The 18,790-nt window shown below is 50.3% G+C and overlaps 1 protein-coding gene across 11 annotated transcripts in view; it reads left to right on the top strand.

Moving 5' to 3' along the window:
• The window catches only part of LOC120864739 (prolyl 4-hydroxylase subunit alpha-2), a 71,128-nt gene that overhangs the window by 24,761 nt on the left and 27,577 nt on the right, over window positions 1-18,790 (top strand). For 3 of the 11 annotated variants that reach the window (XR_005721225.1, XM_040241805.1, XM_040241810.1), the window contains exons 1-2: window positions 13,228-13,429; window positions 13,918-14,063. The gene's annotated coding sequence lies outside the window, so the exon portion shown is untranslated. Of the gene's footprint in view, window positions 1-9,707; window positions 9,838-13,227; window positions 13,635-13,917; window positions 14,064-18,790 lie in introns of those variants that run through there. The other 8 variants (XM_040241812.1, XM_040241806.1, XM_040241808.1 and 5 more) reach the window with 5 other exon arrangements.

The raw sequence follows: 18,790 nt of genomic DNA, 5'->3' as shown, positions 1-18,790 counted from the left end.
CCTGGTGGGCTGCAGTCCATGGGGTCGCTAGGAGTTGGACATGACTAAGCGACTTCACTTTCACCTTTCACTTTCATGCATTGGAGAAGGAAATGGCAACCCACTCCAGTGTTCTTGCCTGGAGAATCCCAGGGACAGGGGAGCCTGGTGGGCTGCCGTCTGTGGGGTTGCACAGAGTCGGACACGACTGAAGCAACTTAGCAGCAGCAGCAGCAGCAGCAGCAGGTTTTATAATCCTAAGCTTTTGGGGATGATGAGTTAATAATTTTTAAAATAAAATTTAGAATTTTAGTCACTATTTTATTTAAAGTTTCACCATAATCTCTTTCCTTTCCTTCTGGGACTCTAATTTTTGTGTACTAGTCTGCCTGATATTGTTTCCAGGTCATTTCCCTGAAGCTCTATTCACTTTTTTTTCAGTCCATTTTCTTTCTGTGTTTCCATTTAAATGATTTCTACTGACTTGATTTCAAGTTTACTGAACTTTTCTTCTGCAGAGCCCAGTCTACTCTTATGACTACCTGGTAAAACTTTCATTTTATATATTATGTTTTTCAGTTCTAGAATTTCCATTTAGTTCTTTTTTACAGTTTCCATTTCTCTGCTGAGATGGCATATCTTTTCATTTATTATGTCCATCTTATCACTGAAAAATTCTTGAACATGTTTATAATAGGTGTTTTAAAGTCCTTAACTGCTATTTCCAGTATCTGTGTTATCTCTGAATCTGTTCCTATTCTCCTGGCTATATATCATATTTTCCTGCATCTTCATATGTCTGGTGATATTTGATTGTATGTTGGGAACTGCGGACAGAACATTTTTGAGTCTGGATTATGCTCTTCTTTATGGAGTGTTGAGTTTGTTTCATTGGGCAGTAAATCTACTAGAGGGTTAATTTGATCTTATTGAGGCTTTGTTAGGGCGGGTGTAAAGTAATGCATTCTGTGTGGCTCATTCAGTTCAGTTGCTCAGTTGTGTCCAACTCTTTGTGACCTCATGGACTGCAGCACGCCAGGCTTCTCTGTCTGTCACCAAGTCCTGGAGCTTACTCAAACTCATATCCATTGAGTCAGTGATGCCATACAACCAGCTCATCCTCTGTCGTCCCCTTCTCCCACCTTCAATCTTTCCCAGCCTCAGGGTCTTTTCAGATGAGTCAGTTCTTCGAATCAGGTGGCCAAAGTATTGGAGTTTCAGCTTCAGCATCAGTCCTTCCAATGAGTATTCGGGACTGATTTCCTTCAGGATAGACTGGTTGGATCTCCTTGCAGTCCAAGGGATTCTCAAGGGTCTTCTCCAACACCACAGTTCTATATGGCTAGAGTGGCCCTATTCCTAAGGTATGGACTTTCTAAGATTTTAATTAAATGTTCAGGGTTTTCAGCAAGGTCTTTCCACTCTGGCCAGATCAGGTCTCAGCCCTGTGTGAACTCTGGAACCTCTGTTTAGTTCACAGACTCAGAGTTTTTTTATCCATCAGGCTTCAAAGAGTCTTTCTCTGCAACTGTGCAACTTAGACAAAGCCTCAAGAGTGTATCTGGGCAGATTTCTAGAGCTCCTCCATGCAGCTCCCTCCTTGCTCTTTAATACCCTGCGCCACAAGTTCAGCCACCTCAGTATCCTCTATCTCTGATCTCTATTTCCTTTACTCATCTACTTTGCTCTGTTTGGGCTCCACTTCCTTCTGCCTTAGTTTGGAAAATGCCCTAGGCAAAGAGCTTTAGTGAATGTGGAATTCACCTCTTGTGTATCCTTTCTCTCAAGGATGAAGGTTGTTTGATGTCCAATGCCTGTAATCAGTTACTGTAAATGTTTTATCTAGCTTTGTATTTGTTTACAGTGGAGAAGTTAGTTTATTACCAGTAACTCACCCATGGTTGGAATCTAATAAAATTTTACAAGAAGAAAGGAAAATAGGGAGGCTTAATTCAGAATGTGGATGTGATGCCACAGGTGTCTGAGACTCTAAGCTGGAGTGGGGCCCATCCCTTTCCAGTATTTTCTAATCTGGTGTCAGAATTGAACCGAATAAAACTTCCAGTTCTGGCCTTGGTGGCAGGTAGTATCAGAATAATACTCCTGCCAAAAACAGTTAAGAAACTTGGATGAAATATAAAGGACAACTCTTTGAGGACATTGGAGAACAACTAATGCAGGTAAGAATGGAAGGATTATGATCCTTGAGAAAAGGGAATAATGTGTAGTGAGTTTCACATTTACCCTGGCTTTTCCCCTGAGGATTTCCCACATTGTTGTGTGGAACAACTGGAACTTTCACACACTGTTGCTGGGAGAGTAATTTTGTACAACCATCTAGAAAAATGGTTGGAAGTAACTACTATAGCTAAATATGTGTATATCCTATGACCTAGTGATTCCACTTCTGGGTTTATAGTCTACATAAGTGAATGTTTATTTCCACTAAGAAATAAGAACGTACATGTGCAAATATATACAAAGCTGCTGCTGCTGCTAAGTCGCTTCAGTCGTGTCCGACTCTGTGTGACCCCATAGACGGCAGCCTACCAGGCTCCTCCATCCCTGGGATTCTCCAGGCAAGAACACTGGAGTGGGTTGCCATGTCCTTCTTCAATGCATGAAAGTGAAGAGTGAAAGTGAAGTCGCTCAGTCGTGTCCGACTCTTAGCGACCCCATGGTCTGCAGCCTACCAGGCTCCTCCATCCATGGGATTTTCCAGGCAAGAATACTGGAGTGGGTCGCCAATGCCTTCTCCATATACAAAGCAGTTTTATTTAAAATAACTAAAAACTGGAAACAGTCCAAATGTTTGCCAACAATAGAATGGATAAATTATGATATATTCAAATAATGGAATACCATACAGCAATGAAATAGAATGATGTACTATCAAAAACAGCAAGATGGGGCAATACCACAACCATAATGTTGAATTTAAGAAGCAGACATAAAAGTCTATAGTGTATAAGTTCACTTTTCTAAAATTCAAAATCTAAAAAACATAATCAAAGAAGAAAGAATAGTGGTCAACTTTGGGAAGGTTTATTGACTATCATTGGGTTACAAGGGAGCCTTTTGACATTATAGAAGTAGTCTATATCTTGGTCTAAGTGATGGTAATATGAATTTACATATATTTGAAACACATTGGGCTATATATTAAGATGAGCAGTTTTCTTTTTGTTGAGTGTGTGTGTGTGTGCACTCAGTTGTGTCTGATTCAGGCAAGAATCCTGGAGTGAGTTGCCATTTCCCTACTCCTGGGGATCTTCCCAATCTAGGGATCGAACCTACGTCTCTTATGTAGTACCACCTGATTATATCTTAATACGTTTTTAAACAAAAGTTTAAAGTGGCCCTGGCTGCACATGCCATTCCAGGCCTGCTGGCAGGAGTCTATGAAGTTCAAGCAGCTTTCCAGTGGGCAGAAGGAGGCCCTGCCTGGCCAGCACAGGCTTCCATGTGAATTAGTCATCCCCCTCCCCCCAGCCTTTTTATTTTTTTAATTTTGGCCACACAGCATGGCTTGTGGGATCTTAGTTCCCCACCAGGGACTGAACGTGGCCCCTCAGCAGTGAGAGTACAGAGTCCTAACCACTGGTTCGGTTCAGTTCAGTTCAGTCGCTCAGTCGTGTCCGACTCTTTGAGACCCCATGAAGCGCAGCACGCCAGGCCTCCCTGTCCATCACCAACTGCCGGAGTCTACCCAAACTGCCAGGGAATTCCCCCACCCCAGCCTTTGCACCTTCTGTTTCCCAGACCTCCATTACTCCCCCTGGCTGACTTTTCAGAGGCCCAAACCCCACTCCCTCAACTGACCACTAGGAGGTGAGATACCCTTCTGCAGGTTCCCTCAGCCCCTGTGACTCATCATCAATTTCCTTGTCTGGGTCGTTGCCCCCTCCCCTGCCAAAAAAGAACCCCATTAGCTCTGTCAAAGGCTTTTGTCAGACTCACCTCAGCTCTGTGTCTGTATCCCTGGGCACCTAGGGCTGGGCACAGAGACTGTGTCAGCAATTACTATTGACTGACTGAAAGTAAGTGAGGGTGTAGAAGGCTTCTGAGGCCTTGCCTTGGGCTGAGTGATCCTATTGTGAAAGAAAGCAGATGGGCCTGGCTGCCCCTCAGTATAGCCAGGGCAGTCCCGAAACTAGGTAGGTCACTGAGCTGGACCCTCAAGTGTAGGCTGCAGGCAACTTTCCCAGAGTCCATGTCTTCCTCCTGGCTTGGTGCTCCCCATAGATTGAATCCAACCAAAAGTCACAGGGCAGGAGCACCTGCTGTGTCATCATGTAGGTTGGCAGTCAGGAGCACACAGCAGGAGGGGAGAGAGAGACAAGGGTCTGAAGGAGCAGCAGAAGTGTCCTCCGCAGATGATGTCTGTGAAGTGTTAGCTTCCACTCCCTGGGCCAGCGAGAGCGCGCCATCCCTTAGCTGCCCTATCAGAGAAGCACTTGGAGCATCAGGGGAACCCAAAAGAGGACTGCCCATCCCTTCTCCTGTGGCCCCTCTCTTCAAGGAATCACCTCAACAGGAGCCATGATATTCTAGGCACGCTCAGAGTCCTATCAGCCGCCTCCCCATCTCCTTACCTAACTTCACTGAGCTACTGGCCCTTGGGTTTTCTTTAGGCCTACTGGATCCTATGGCCTGAGGCTCTCCCCAGGCTGCAAGTCAACTTAACTGGCTGTGAAGGGCCTTGGTCACCCATGGTACCCTCTCTGCCTTTCCCACTACCAGAGGTCCCAGCATTGGAGGTATTCCATATGGCCTGGAAAACATCTCTATCTGCCCATGTTTATGGTTGCTCCTGTTTATGCAGTTCTAGGCAAGGGTTCCCGTTAAACCTTGGCAGGTTGTAGGAATAGAGCCCGAGATCAAGAACTGAGGGGCTTTTTGAGCAAAGCTGGGACTGCTCCTTTAACTGGGTGGCCCGTGGTGGGTTCCATGCACCCTCTGCTGGCCATCCTCATTTTTGCAGCTGGAGCTGTTGGGTCAAGACCAGAGCAGCAGAATTTTTCCAAAGAGATTTGAGGCCCCATTGCATGTCAGCCCAGGGACCCAGATAACTGCTCTTGTTCTGGGATGAAGTAAAGAAAAAAAATTCCAGGTCTTGATGAAGGTAATGGGTCAGCCTCGCCTAGACGTATTTGGTGACTGTTGGGATGAGAGAATAACGCTTGCTCCCTGACTATTGACACATGACAGTATCTGATGGCCAGACACTGCACGACAGCCATGTCTCTACCTTCCCTTTTCAGCCAGGGAGATACCCTTTCCAAACTATCCCTGCTCCCCTTGGAGGTGTGATTCTTATGGGTGATAGAAGCGGACATCTTTTTGATTCCAAGTATCAACTGACTGGTTCAGGGTTAGGGATAAAGTCAGATTCTGGTTCAGTGTTAACATTAAGTTGTGAGACAGAGTCAAGGTTAGGGGCACAGCCAAGGTACAGAGCACAGAATCTCCTCCTTCTCATGTGAGAAGCCAAGTCCCACAAGCTTGTGCATGCGTGCACACCTCTATGCATGCGCCTGTGTGTCCAGTGGGTAAGGATCCTCCCACCAAAGGCTGTGGCCAGGTCAGTCAAGCTTCTCACAGGTTCATGCGAATGATGGACACAGGGGAAAATGTAGAAAACTACAAAAAATAAAATTGTGAATATGAAATGCTAGTAGCTATAACGTTATGTCATGGAAACTAGTTAATTGCGACTCAGCCATGTTTTTACTGGGTAAGTACAAAATGTACTTGTATGAGATGTGAGTGTACTGGCGTAAGTTTGATGTGGTGTGGTATAGTGAGGGCATCCAGAGGAATGAATGCCTTGGCCTCCCTGTGGTGGGTCAGAGTCTGGCGCAGAGTTCCTTGGACAGAGGACGGGGCTCACCAGCAAGATCAGATGACTGCGTCTCCTCAAGGGGCTGGGGGAGAGTCAGAGCCACAACCACAGCTGATACAGGCCGGGCGGCTGAGGACTGGAGAGAGCCCACAGGAGGGGTTGGACTCCTGAAGGCCTCATCCACAAGGGTGACTCAGGATCCTGTGATTGTGTGGAAGCAGACATACAGAATCATACAACTGTTTTGTACAAATCAGCAAAGAATACCCCATTTGCAATTCATTTTATTTCTATCTACTGGTACATTGTCATAAATAATCAAATCTACAATGTCTGTGATGGGAATGGAGCCCCAGGCTTGTGCAGTACAGAATCTGCACAACTTGACTGGGCTAGGGTCACTCGTGGATGGATATCCATCTCATTCCAGACAGGGTATGAGGTGCCTTAGAAACGTGCATCACTAGAGCAGAAGTGCATTCACTTAAAATAGGAGGGTGGGGGGGAAATGAAGCACAGGGTGAGGAAGGGTGATGTTACTTAGTGCCAAGACCATGATTAACTGGGTGGTTTGTGGAAGGAGCCTCATGACGGAGGAAACCAGACGCTGTGATTAAGGATTCCATGTCAGTCTGAAACTCTCAAGGGTGCTGGTGTGATCTCTAGGGGTAACCAACCCTCTCCCTGTTCTTGTGTTTTCTGAGGGCTGCCACTGATTTCCTTTAGCAAGACCTCCTTTGGGGTGGCAGGGTCAAGGGAGCCCAGGATGAAAAGACCTCATTCTGGGTGTGAATTAAGGCTTCAACCTGAAGAAGGAGCGCAGAATGGGGAGCAGAACTTTCAATAAATATTTGCTGAATAAATGAATGAACATAGGCTTCCTGGTCTACCTCCTTATTAATTCTTAAATCTACCAGCTTCTTTCTCTATGCATTGCCATTCCCTACTTGAGATGAGCATCAGCTGTCATGTAGACCCTACACCACTCCCATCCCCAGTCACTCCCAGGCTCTGCTCCTCCTTCTCTTCCTCCCAACAGCAGGCAGACAGGATGCTCTCCCAAATCCTGCACCTCCCTAGCTTTCACCCTGGAGTAGCTGCTCCCTGCCCTCAGCATTATATCCAAACCCATTCTGGGGGCCCGCAAAGTCAAGGGTGCTCTGTCCCGAGACCACTGCAGTCTCACTTCTTGTTTCTCCTCTGCCCTCTGCTCTACTGGCTTCCTGACATTTTGACAAGGCTTGAAAAAAAAAAAAAAGTAAAACCACTGAATGTTCAGCCTTTTAAACAGAGGTTAAGTCAGATGTTTGATAGCTATCCCCACTCTCACCTCATCCTCACCCATCCTTAATCCCTCCCCCCGCCCAAGGCTGGGGGAGGAAAGACAGGGTGACGGTTGGGGTAGGATGGGGCTCTGTGTTGTAATAACAATAATTTTAAAAAATATATTTATAATATCAGGATTTCTAAGCACTGCACCTAGCTAACTCCTGGCCCTTTGGGTACTGGCACCAACCCAGAAGCTTCTTGCTCAAGATGGAAGTGGGACGAGTGTGGTGAGGAGGGAAGACAAAATCTAAGCCCGTTGTCTCTACCCTGAGGGCCTGCCCGGGACCTGCTGGGTAATTATAGCTCCCAAGGCCCTGGATGCCTTTCTCCACCCTGTAATGACAGCCCAGCTTGTGCTTGCATTGCTGTCTTGAGTTGCAAGGGCCCATGGAGGAGGCAGCTAGGAGGGGACTTGTAGCCATTCCACTGGGTCTGTCTCATCTTTTGCATGCACCAAGTGGATGCTCTGGGGGGACCCACTTGGCCCTGTCCAGGGCTGGCACCGCAGGCTTCTGGGGATTCTGCCAGATTCTATCTACCCCAGGATCCTACACCAGGCTGTAAGACCAGACTACCTGAGAGGCCCTATTTTTGAAGCAGTAGGGCCACCACTGGGCTTCCCAGGTGGTGCTAACGGTAAATTACCTGTCTGCCCATGCAGGAGACATATGAGATATGGGTCTGATCCCTGGGTCAGGAAGATCCCCTGGAGGAGGGCATGGCAACCCACTCCAGTATTCTTGCCTGGAGAATCCCATGGACAGAGGAGCCTGGTGGGCTATACAATCCATAGGGTCACAGAATCAGATAGAACTGAAGCCATTTGGCATGCATGCAAGGCCACCACTAGGTGGCCCCACTCAAGCTGCACTTCTTGCCCTCTCTCGCTGGCCTTGAGTCAAGATATACCCAGTCTTTTCTTGGTCCCTAAAGGGAGGAACCTGGAGAGGAGGGTTGGACCCAAAGTCCAGCTGCATGCTGACTGTGTTGAAGGGTACAGATGTGTGTCAACATGCACAATACCCTCTGCGGCACTGATCTCAGGAACCCTGCTCTGGGGAATTCCATGGAGGGACCAGGCACTCATAAACCCTGGCCAGGTTTCTGGCTGTTGTGGTAGTCTCCAAGCCCTGTAAGGGTCATCAGCTGTCTGGGAGACCTCCTGCTTCCCAGGTCAGGGATCATAGGTGAGTGGGGAAAGGCAGGAGCAGGGCAGGCTCAGGATGCCTCTTCAGACCCCTGCCTCTTAGAGCAGAGGTCCTCAGCATTTTTGGCACCAGGGACCAGTTTTGTGGAAGACAACTTTTCCATGGATGAGGGAGGAGAATGTTTTTGGGCTGATTCAAGCACATTATATTTATTATGCACTTATTTCTATTATTATTACATTATGATATATAATGAAATAATTATACAACTAACCACAATGCAGAATCATAAGGCATTAGATTCTTTTAAGGAACGCACAACCTAGATCCCTCATATGCACAGTTCTTGGTAGGGTTCGTGCTTCTATGAGAATCTAACAGGACGCAGAGATCAGGTGGTAACGTGAGCGATGGGAAGTGGCTGTAAATACAGGTGAAGCTTCACTACTCGCCCTTCTGCTGTGTGGACCGGTACTGGTCCTTGGCTCAGGGGATGGGGACCCCCTGGGTTTAGAGCAAAAGGCTGCATCACACCTGCCCTCTCATTCATCCAGTTACCTGTCTGTCTAGCACAGATATTTTTGTCATCTCTTTCTGGAGAGATGCCAGGTCCTTCTCTGGGGTGGGGGTGGTGGGTAGACATGTCTAGCCTGCTTTGAGGAGCCATTGGCCAGGGTTACCACTTAGGGACAGCGTGGGGGGAAGGTTTCATTTGGTGATGCCCCAAATGAAACCAGGCTGGGGTCAAAGGTAGCAGTCACCTGATCTTGAGCCCAAGAAGGGTCTAAGACTGGGACTAGGTGGGCGTCTGTTCACCTGCCAGTTTTCCCCACTAGACAGAGCCCCTTTGATCTTCATGGTCCCGGAACCCCTAGCCAGGGCCTCAGCTGCTAAGTCACTTCAGTCGTGTCCGACTCTGTGCGACCCCATAGACGGCAGCCCACCAGGCTCCCCCGTCCCCTGGGATTCTCCAGGCAAGAACACTGGAGTGGGTTGACATCTCCTTCTCCAGTGCATGAAAGTGAAAAGTGAAAGGGAAGTCGCTCAGTTGTGTCCGACCCTTAGCATGGACTGCAGCCTACCAGTCTTCTCCATCCATGGGATTTTCCAGGCAAGAGTACTGGAGTGGGGTGCCACTGCCTTCTCCGGGGCCTCAGCTGGTTTCCATCAAATGTTTGTGGAGGGAATGCACAAATGAATAGGATAGAGCCATTACCAGAAGGGAGGTGTGGCTTTATTTACACAGCAGACTTGGGAGGAAGGGGGTGTGACATGGCTGCTCAAAGTGACTCTTGATTTATTAAGTGACCCAAAATGGGTGCACTTAGTGAAGCCTGTGGAGGCCACATTAGTGGGGCATGTCCATTCATTCATTCCTGTATTTTTCTTTCCCACTCTCTGTCTAGGTTCTGGGTTCTAGGCTCTGTGCTGGACCTGGAGACACAGTGATAAACAGCCCAGAAGCGGCCTCCCTCTCTAGGGAGGCAAAGTGGTGAAGGAAGCAGACACGACAGTCAGATCATCCTGATTACCCAGGTGAGTCCTAAGTCCAACAGTAAGTATCCTTCTACGAGACAGGAGAGGAGTAGAAGCAGACACTTAGGAATGAGTGGGGCCCAGGACGCTGAGGCTCTGTGGAGGCCTCAGTCAGCCTTTTGGCTACAGTTTTATGACAAGGCTTTAAGGAGACATCCATCCCTTCATGTAGTCATGAAATATTTATTGAGTCCCAGTTTTGTGTTAGCTGCTGAGGATGTGATGATTGACAAAAACACACATTGTTTATGTACTCCTGGAGACCCCAGGCCAGCGGGGGTGTGTGTGTGTGTGTGTGTGTGTGTGTGTGTGTGTGTGTGTGTAGTGGTGGGCAGGGCAGGGGGAACAGACATTAAACTAAACAATCATTGAACTATAGCAACTGCTGCAAGTGTTACAAAGCATGTAGGGCATGAAAGGCTGTTATAGGAGGTTTTGACCTGGTCAGGGAAGCGAGGAAATTCCTTCTGGGAGGATATGAAGGATTTAATTGGGGAGGAGGGACATTTTGCTAGAGAGAAAGAAAAGAATGTGCAAAGGCCTGGGAGTGGAATGGGGAGGGGAAATGGCCAGTTAGAGGGCCTGGAGGGGAAGGTCAGTGCGGCTGGAGAAGTGAGCAGGGGCCAAACCATTCGCGGCCTTGTGGGTCACTTTGAGGTTTTTTTCCTGAGAACAATGCAGTTTACTAAGCTGAAAGAGATGGGTTCAGAGTTGCATTCTGAGGAGGTCACTGTATGGAAGAGAGATGGGAGGAAGCAATGGAGGGGGCGGTCAGCTGGGAAACTGCTGCTGTCATTCAAGGGCAAGAGGATGGAGACCCGGGCTGCAGTCCTCATTTTGCTCCAAATAAAACCTAATTCGCAACTGTCATGTTTTGCTTTTTTTTTTAAGTACACATCTCTTTGATATTTAGACGCCTGTGCCAAGTTATTAAAGGATGGCATCCCATGGTCATATATTAAAAAAAGGAAAGAGGATGGAGAAAAATGAGTGGATTAGAGAGAGATTTAGGTGGTAGAATTGAACAGATGTGGGATGTGGAAGGACACAGCCTGGGCCAGGGAAGAGGGAAGTGCTGAGGGTGATTCCCAGGCTTCCAGTGAGGTAACTGGGGGTGGGGGTGGGGGTGGGTTCCCCAGTGAGGCAGGGAGTACCAGAGGCATGGAGCAGAAGGGGAGAGAGCATGAACTCCATGTTGGGCATGCTTTGACTGAGGAACCTGTGGACACTCAGCAGAGATGTATACTGTGCAGCCAGTCTGGAGTTCAGGAGTCAGGGGCAAGAGTAGAGAGACAAATGTGCTTCATCTGTGTATAGGAAGAAGTTCTAGAAAGAGAATAGGAAAGTAGAGTGCCTAGGCCTGAACTCTAGGGAACCCCCAACCTTTATTGACTAATGGGGAGGGAGGGGGATGAGGTGGGGGCGAAAATGGGCAGACGTGGCCAGAGAGGATAGTGTGGAACAAGAGTGTTTCTGGGAGGCAGTGACCAAAGGCTGCTGGGGTGTCAGGTGGTGCTGGGGGCTTTGTCAAATGAGGAGAGTGGGCTGTTGAATTTAGATTTGGAGGTTATGGAGAGTTTGTTTGGTCTTGCAAGGGGGACAGAAGGCCCACTGCAAGGTTCTGAGGTTTGGGAGAAAAGTGAGGATAGATTGCTTTTTCAGAGAATTTTGCTGTGGTCGAGAAGGAGAGAGATACTGCAGTAGCTGGTGGGGTCTAATGCGGTTTTGTTTCCATAGTGAAAGTGAAAGTCGCTCAGTTGTGTCCGACTCTTTGCGACCCCATGGACTATACAGTTCATGGAATTCTCTAGGCAAGAAGACTGGAGTGGGTAGCCCTTCCTTCTCCAGGGAATCTTCCCAACCCAAGTACTGAATCCCGGTCTCCCACATTGCAGGCAGATTCTTTACCAGCTGAGCCACAAGGGAAGCCCTTTACTGTTTCCACAGTAGAGGCCTGAAAATATTTTTAAAAAAATTTATTTATTTATTTGGCTACACTGGGTCTTAGTTGCAGCACACAGGATCTAGTTCCCTGACCAGGGATTGAACCTGGGCCCCCTGCATTGGGAGCACGGAGTCAGCCACTGGACCACTAAGGAGGTCCCAAGGCCTGTCAATATTTATAGGTCAAGGGGTGGAGCCATTTGAGAGGAGGAGGTTGAACATTCAAGATAGAGAAGGGATAATCCATCCAGCAAGCTCCTGAGAAGGGGGAGAGGATGGGAGGATCTGGGCAAACAGAGGGGGGCTCCCCGTGGAATAACAGGGTATAGTACAGGCAGGAAAGTCTTTCTGGTTTTAGCTGAGCTCTGGGGAGATCAGCTGGTGGCTGAGGAAGGCCAGAATAGTGGTTCACTCCGTGTTTTATGGGTGCCATGTGTATTTCTGTGTGTGCTCAGGCCTTCCCCAGGTCTGGGCTGCCAGCCTGGACAGTGTGCTACAGGGAATATCCCCACACTGGTCTGGGCGGAGGCTGGGCACCTCCCACTCCGGGCTAGCTCCCTGATGAGATTCTCAGACAGTATTTCCCCTCATTCATGAGCAGAAAGGTTCACAGAACAGGCGTGGGAACCTGCTCTGTAGCCAGGGCCTCCGCTAGCTCAGGCCGAGATTTGCAGCATCCCTGCCTTCACTCCCTCCCAGGCTGGATTGGCTGAAAGTGGCGTCCACTATTTTTGGCCCGTATTGTATATAAGGGCTTGGGAAAAACAAAGGTTGACTCCAATGTGCCCCCCCGCCCGCCCACCTCCCCCCCGCTTTGACCAGCCTTTGATGGTCTCCCCTCTCATCAACCTATTCAGCCACACATTTCATCACCAGGAGTGCAGGATCCAGGAGCTGGGGACAGCCCGAATCCCTCTGGGAACCTGGTCCTGGGGGTGGGTCCCAGATCTTTTTCAGGTCCTTCTCCACTGTCCGCTTCCCTGACAACCCCTGATAACCTCTGATAAGCCAGCTCCAGGGCCGGGCGACCCCACCCCCGTCACCTGATGGTGATGACGATGGGGAGGCGAGGGTAGGAGCGGTCTATCCAGCAGGATCACCGAGGAAACGGGCCTGAGCTGGGGCCAGGGGAGTCGGCCAGCATCCAGGGATGCTCCCCCCACCGCACTCATCTCCGGTCGTGCGCGCCTCTCTAGCCGCCCAGGGGGCGGGGGAGGAGGGCGGGCAGAGTCCCACAAGGGAGCGCCGAGGGGAGGCGGGCGCCGCGTACGTGCGGCGAGCGGCCGGCCGCATGAAGGGCGCGGGCGGCCGGCCCCCGCCGGGTCCCGGGCCCGCTCCCTGCTCCCCGCTCCCCCGCGGCCGGGCGGCCCGGGTCTTCCCGGGGGTCGCCGGCGGTGGCGCCCCCTGGCTGAGGCTGTCGGGGCGCGGAACCGGGGGCCTGGGACGCGCTGGGGGTGCTGGTGGGAGCGGGGCTGGGGGTGGGCGGGAGGTAGGGAACCGGGAGGGAGAGGGAGGTGGGGACGTGGCGGCGGCTCAAGCGGGCGGAGCCCGGCAGCGGCGGGAGGCGGAGCCGCCCAGGAGGAGGTGCCGAGCGGGCCCGGCGCCGCCGCGGGAGGTTCTGGAAACGCCGGGAGCGGTGCGTGTCCGGGTGAGCGTCCCGCCTGCCTGGCAGCCGCGGGGCTCTGGTACCGGCCGGGGTCACCGGGCCGAACCTTCTGCCCGCGCGGGGCCGGCAGCTAGGGGCCGGGGGTCGCGCTGTCCGGGCCGCAGCCCCGCGCCCTCCGCCCTGTTTCTGCACCCGCGTGGGTTCCTGTCCCGCCGCCGAGTCCCCTCCCAGAGCTAAGGGCGGTGAGGTCAGCGGCGCCTTTCCTGCCGGTCCCCTCGAGGCAGCCGGACCGGGTGGGGAGCGTGGCCGCCCCGAGGGTCAGGCTCCCGGGAAGGGGCGGCCCGGCCCCAGGGCACCCGGAGCTTGGAGGAGGCAGGGGCGCCGGGCAGGCCTCTAGGGGCCACTTGGTGGTAGGTCCACCCTCCTCCATCCAGAGGCTTGGGAGTCTGTAGCCTTGGCCCTGTTTGGTTCCCATTAAGACAGGCTATTGGATGATACAAGTTTTTTTTTTTTCTTCTTCTTCTCTCCAGTTTTGCCTCAGCAGCCGCGGAGACTTGTAACTAGTTAACTAATTCAAGAAACGAACCCTTCAGTGTTATCAGAAACTGCAAGGAGTTGCTGGCCTAGTGGGGCACGCGGACTGGAGACCAGGAAAGGCCAGGCCCAGGTCAGTGTGGTGAGTGCTGTGCTCAGAGGGAGCACTGGACTGTGGGTACTTGGTAGAGGACAGGATGCTTCAGGCCAGAGGACTTCCTGGAGGAGGTGACCCATGAGCTGGAGTGATCAGATGAAGGTTGAATAAAGGGTAACCCAGACAGAGGAATAGCCTGTGTGAATGGAAGCTGACCTGGGCACTCTAGAGGAAGCAAGGCAATGGGGGAAGGGACCCTTTAGTGGATAGCTGCCTAGAGACCCTGTCCAGAGAGCTCAAGTGAGAAGACAGTGCCTGGTATTGTGTCCTTTATGTGGAGGGTGCTCAGTGAACCCTTGCAGCATGAATGTGGATGCGGGCATTTCCTTTTCCAGGGCAGAGGCCCCTGCTCTCTGTTTTCTAATTGACATCTTTCAGATGGAGAAGAATATCAAAGTCCCTCCCAAGGCTGAGGCTGGTGTCTTCTGCTGTAGAGTGATACCTGAGCCTTGTGCTGCTTGATGTAAACCATCTGAAGCTCAACAACCTCAGCCCTTTTGGAGGAGATCCTGGCCCTGAGATCAAGAGTTGGGGAACATTGCTTTGCAGCTTAGGGCATTCTCAAATGTTCCTGATTTTGCAGAGATCCACTGTCCCCCTAAGAATTTAGAGGACGATTTTGCAAGCTGCTGCCCATGTCATATCTGGGATAGTAGATTCCATGATTTAATTCTCTGTTAAATGAACCGTGGTTTCCTTTGGCTTGTGCTCAGAGAGTCTCTAAAGCTTCCAGGGTGCAGTTTCTCACTTTGTTCTGGGCTTCCAGGTCCAGCCTCTCTGTTCACTTCTCCCTACTCATAGGATATTTGGGCTTTGAATCCTTTTATTCTTGAGCCTCATTTTTAGACGGCCAACTCTGTCCACTGTGTGTCCCAGCCAAGGAAGCCACGTTGCAAAGATGGGGTGAGTTGGCTGGGGGCCTCATCCCAGAGATGCTGTCATACTCGGCCACCCTAGTTCTCTGAGAGATCTGCAGGCAGACATGGTAGCAACTGAGTATTTTCTGTGGCTTGTGATAGGCCCTTCTATCCTGTCTAGTGCTCTGAAATGGTGTACCCCAGAGAGTGCCTACTTTGTCACTGTTTTAGCCTGGCTGATCTCTGTTCATTCCTGGAGTATCTCCTGTGTACTGGGCTTTTTCTTAAAGTGTGCCTGGGGCTGGAATGAGGGAGGAGGGAGAGGAGACAATGATGGTGCTATAATCCTTGCCCATGGGTAACTCATAATCTCTCTGAGATTGCTGCTTCATGCTGGCAGCTGGTCACATGCTAGGGAGGAGCTCAGAGTGTGAGGCTTGTGAGGAGTGACTGCATGGGTACAGCCCTGAGGAATAAGTAGGGTAGCAAATCTAGGGTCTGCTCATTTCCTGAGAGAACCTCCCTTTTTGACTCTGCCCTCCCACATCCTTGGGAGGGCCTGAGACTGGATGTTAAGACCTTGGCCAGTGTGTGGCCACGCTGGCCATGGTGTGCGTTGGGCTGTTGGGTGTGTCCCTGGCTCCTGGGATCTGTCAAAAGTTTAATTTTATGCAGATGGAGGTTGGCAGGAAATGCTGTGATGCAGGCACGTGCAAGCCCAGACAGGGTGCTGGAGTGAGAGTTAAACTTCGAAAAATCTAGCAATTTTTTTGGACTTTTGAAGTGCACCAGGGTGAGACATGAGTCTGTTCTTGAGCAGAGAGGGCTGGTAGCCCCTGTGGTCGCTGGGTTTGAGCTGTGGATATGGAATGAGGGATATCGTTTTTATTCTCAGAAGGAGCAGAGGGGGCTGAAAAGTCTGGATTAGACTTCTTGGAGATTTAGGAGAAAGCATGTGTTTAAGTGGTGTCATTTCAGGACAGAGGGTTATAAATGTTTGGGTAGTGAATTCTCCAGCTCACTGGATGTGACTCTGATCACAGACCAGCATCTGCTCTAGAGGTTTCGGGAAGTGTTAGCTAGAATATACCCTGCTCTGTACCTGGCACTCTTGAGGGCCCAGGGTGTGGCCATGATCCTGAGACCTGGTATTTGTAGGAACTCGGAGTGTGCCGGTCAGAGACATAGAAATAGGTGAGATTCCAGAGTATAGATCTGGTCACCTGTTTTTTGCCAGAGAACTTTCCTTTCATGGTGGGAGAGCTAGTGATTGGCCAGTTTTCAAAGTTAACTTCCCGACGGTCAGTGTGCTGCTTTAGGCCTGACTCCACCCTCTCCTGAATCTCCTTTGACACTCTTGGGACGTGGAGGTTCTCTGAGTTCCGCTTCGTTTTCGTCTTCACCGTCTCATAGACTGGACCTTCTTTCTCTCCAGGGGTCAGCTGCTTCAGGTCTGTTGCCATTCCTCTAGTACCCTTGGTGCTGATGACTGGTGGAAGTTGTGCCTGGTGCTAGGCTGCCCGCTGACATCTGTCAGCACATTCAGTCTTCAGAACAGCCCTATGAGATGTTATCACTGTTAAACAGATGGGAAAACTGAGGCTCCAAGACTGTAACTTGGAACTGTAACTCCTTAGACTGTAACTTGTCTAAGGTTCTGAAACCTGAAAGTGATTGTGGAGCTGAGCTTTAACTCTGGGACTGTCTGACTCCAGGGTTGGTGTGCCTGCCTGCTCGACTGTATTGTCTTGTCTTGAGCTGAGCCACTTGGTCATCTGTGAGTGCTCTGATGTCTGGGCAGGACTGACTGCTCACTTGAACTGGAGGCACCATGTTTTGTCTTTCTGAGCCCATGTCGCTCTCTGCCTTCTGGTGGGATCCAGCCATGGGTATCATAAGGCTGCTCTGTGAATCTCAATAAAGTCTTTGACTTGGGCAAGCCTGTTCTGGTAGGCCAAAGTGTGGCTCCTCCTTTTGGGAAGTCCTTAGGATGCTATATGGCAACAGATGTTACAGAGTAGGATTGAAGGCAGCAATAAATAGTGGAATATATGTTTTGGCTTTGAGTCTGAGCTCTGCCATTGATTTACTGTAGCATGTAAGTTGAGCAGCTTCAGTTATGTATTTTACATATCTCTATCTGAAATGTGGATGAAAATCTGTCTAATTTATAAGGTGTTGGTGAGGATTAGATGGTAGAAGTGAAAGATTTTTGGAAACATGAATAGTGGTTAGCTTAGCCTAGTTCTCAGAAAACAGATCTTAAGTATTTGATGCTTTGTTAGAAGGTACAGTTGCAGAGTAGCAAGTATAAGGGAAAAGAAAAGTGCAGCTGAACAGAGGTGCTCTAGTTGTTCAGCTGCGCAGGGCATCTCTGGGTGAGCTCTGCTGCTTCTCAGTGGAGGCCTGGAGAGGGGATTTATCTGCTGATGTCCTCTTGTTTCTGTTTTTCACTGGTCGCAGTTGCCCAAGGAGGAGTTATTTCCTCCCACCCCCTGCAACCCTGCTCAGTCCTCAGTTGCACTCCCAGGCCCTCTAGCAGTCCCCAGAGAGGCCAGCAAGGCACTTCACTGGAGTTTAGAAGTTGCAGGAAGAGTCTGGGATTTGGAGCCTGCGCAGTGTCCTTCACTGGGTCTGAGGTAGAGCAAGTGGCCCAGGAGGCAGGTGAGGCCAAGAGAGTACAAGGTGGTCCTGTAGATACATCCGGTATAGCAATGTGTGGGTCTTCTTCTTTCCCAGAGTTCCTTATAAGTTAGTCTTGCCTAGACTGCCGAGTCTTTGCCAAGACTCTGATCGAAAACCCAGCTGGCTTTTGAATGTTGATTTGTACAGCCTTTTCTGCTACTTCGTTGTCTAGTTACTGAAGCAGGAACCTTGTGGTTTTGAGGGTACCCACGTGGGTAGTACAAGTCATCATGTCCAGGTGCTGGATAGAGAAACTACGGTCATCCCTCCGTATCTGCAGATGTGACACCCATCGATGCAGAAGGCTGACTGTACGATGCCTAGTATATAAGGGACTTGAACATCCGTGGATGTTGGTGTCTGTGGGGTCTCCTGGAACCAATCCCTTGTGGATCCTGAGGGACAGCTGCGTAAGGAGAGATATGCAGGAACACCTAGGCTTCTTTAGGTTTTCAGTGAAGGAGACTGTTTTTCATGTGATGTGGTTGTTGAAATCTGGAGTCATGAGATGGGGCTGGAGAGGGCACTAGGGCCAGGTCATGCAGAGTCAAAAAGTGCTAAGGAATTTGGACTTTATTCTGAGAATAGTGGAGAGCCTTTGGAGGGTTCTTAGGGAGAGAGAGACCAAACGAGGGGATACAGTAAGCTGTGCTGGCTACTTTGTAGAGCAGAGGTGGGAGGGAGGCCATAAAGATGGGAGACCAGTGCAGGCAGGGGCCAGTATGGCTGTAAGGACTTAGGGGTGGCTCAGATCAGGGTGATAGTTGAGGCATGATATCAGGTGAGGAGAGTCGGGCACCTCTCATCCCTCCCCTGGGGTGCCAGGGAGAGCAGCTTATGGGCCTCAGTGGCCATCCTTGTGCATAGGTGGTAGGGCCTCTGGAGCCTCTGTCAACTCTTGCTCGGTTGAGCACGCAGGTCCTCTTGGCTGTGCCGTGCAGAGTTGGCCACACTACCAGGAGGCAAGGCCACTGGAGGGAGCCCTGTTCAGGCAGATCTTGCCCCTTTGCAGAAGGCAGGCATCCTTTTGTTCGGAGCCAAACGAGACCTGTTTGTTCTTGGCAAACCCATGTTCTGTCTCTAGGCTGTTAAATACATTGTTAAAACTCAAGCTGTTGCATTTGGGTTGCAGCTGGGAGCTTGGCATAGGTTCCTGCCTGATGAGGTAAG

This window comes from Oryx dammah, unplaced genomic scaffold (assembly GCF_014754425.2).
Source record: "Oryx dammah isolate SB20612 unplaced genomic scaffold, SCBI_Odam_1.1 HiC_scaffold_5, whole genome shotgun sequence".
NCBI classification, from domain to species: Eukaryota; Metazoa; Chordata; class Mammalia; order Artiodactyla; family Bovidae; genus Oryx; species Oryx dammah.
The sequence above is the reverse complement of the archived record's forward strand: the minus strand, read 5'-3'. Positions and strand labels throughout refer to the sequence as shown.